This window comes from Corvus kubaryi, unplaced genomic scaffold (genome assembly GCF_017639235.1).
Source record: "Corvus kubaryi isolate FWS band 111438036 unplaced genomic scaffold, C.kubaryi_AGA036_p1.0 45373, whole genome shotgun sequence".
Lineage (NCBI taxonomy): Eukaryota > Metazoa > Chordata > Aves > Passeriformes > Corvidae > Corvus > Corvus kubaryi.
Genome location: NW_024581284.1, coordinates 1 through 2,057, shown reverse-complemented (window position 1 = coordinate 2,057; position 2,057 = coordinate 1).

Below are 2,057 nucleotides of genomic sequence, written 5' to 3'. Positions count from 1 at the left end.
TCCCCGACGCACGGACGCCCCTCGCCACCCCCGGTGCGGACACCCCCCGGTCACCCCGATCCCCCGGGTACGGACACTCCGCTGGTCACCCCAATCCCCTGGTTGCGGACACCCTGGCGGTCACCCCGATGCCCCAGGTGTGGACACCCCCGTGGTCACTCCCTGCCACCCCTATTCCCGGAGGCAGAAGCCCCCCCATGTCAGCCCCGCGCCACCCCCACCCCCGGGTGTAGACACCTGCCCTGGTCACCCTCCTTGCCACCCCCCTGTCCCTGGGGGCAGACACCCCCCCGGCTGTGTCACCCCCCGACTCCAGCCCTCTCGAGCATCCTCCATCCCTGCCCCTCCATCCCCTGCAGGGTTCCCCACCCATCCCTGCTCCCCCCGCCCTTCCCTTCACCCCTTCCCCAGAAACACCCCCGGATTCCCCCCCCATCTCTTAAAGCCAGAGGCCTCTTTGCGGCCGGGGCTGGGGGGTTTGGGGGCTTTGCCCCCTCCCCAGTCCCACTCAAAAGTTGGCAGCGACTCAGGCACTGGGTTTGGTCCGGGACCGGCGAAGGGCGTGTGTGGGGGGAGAGCGATTCCCTCCTTTCGATTGACCCCTTTTGTGTCTGGACCTGGATTTTTAACCCTTTTTATCGAGTAATCCTTTAATCTCTTAATCCTTTCAAATAACCATATTTTTCTACAGGAAGGCAAGAAAAATTAGATATTTTTTCAGTTTGCTGAGGGCCGAAGCGTGCACCATGTGCCTGGATTTTTCGGCACGCTCCGTAGTCCTGAACAAACAGGAACATAATCTCTGTCTGCCTTGAGCTCAAATGGTTTCAATGTGATAAATAATATGCTAAATAATTTATTATATATTTAAAAAATAAAATTAAAGCAAACTACTCAGTCATTCCACTAGTTTTTATTCCATAATTTTCTCCCTCTTTTTTATATATATATTTTTTTGGGGGGGTACTCTGAGCCTGATCATTTTTACAAGGGCTCAGCTCAAATTTAGCAGGGATTTTGGATACACTGGAGGTTTATTTTGTCCATCCCCCGTATCCCCTTTGCCTGCTAAACCCACCACTTGCATACCAAGATACTGGATGTTAATTTGTATGTTCACAGAGTATTGTATTATCCTGTATATATCTATATTCTATACGTGCATATATTTACTGAGTTATTTGTCAGACACAAGTACGGCCATCGGCCTTATGGAAATGAGATCTAATTTTATTCCAGCTGTCTATAAAAAAAAAAAAGAAAAATTCTTTAAATTTAAAACCTCAAGAACTTTTTTCTTTTAGGTTTTTTTTTTTTTTAATCACCATCTGCTCCCCCCAAAAAAGCCACTTCCCTGTTTTAAAGCTGAAAAAAAAAAAAGGCTGAAATGAGCAGTTCCCTCGCCTCGTCCCAGCTCCAGAAGCCTCGAGGAATGTAAACTCGGCGGTAACTCCGCTCGCAGAGCACAGTTTGCATTTTCTGCCCGGCCCTGAGCGCGATACGGCGCAAAAATAAACCCTGGGAAGAATTTGCCAATTTTTAACCGCTTCCAAGGCCGCCGTGGTGCCCGCTGGCAGCTCCCTCTCTCCTGCCAGGGTTTTATTTTTCTCCAGTGATTCCTCGTCTCCCCTGGCCCGGCGTGTTTTGGGGGGAACGTGGATATTTGGGTTCAGTCCGTGGGAGATTGCCCGTCCGTGCCAGGCTGGTGGTGCCAGGGCAGGCGAGGAGGGAAAATGGGAGAGAAAGAGCAGGGCTGGGATTTTAGTTTCCCTTCTGCGAGGCCCTGGTGTGCAGGGTGATGGGGAAGGGGCTATTTATTTCTTAATGATAAAGAAGTTCTTTATTTATTATAAATAATCGTTTCTATTTATTTATAATAAATAAACAACTGCCGTAGTTATTTATTTTTGTAATGCTGTTAAAAGTATTTCCTGGGTGATTCAAAGCTGGGGCTGAAGAGCTGCTGCCCTTGGTTTTGAGACATCCCTGTGGGCTTCCACACCTTGTGTCCCCCCCAAATTCATCCTGCAGTCTGTCCTCCCAAACTGATCCCATTT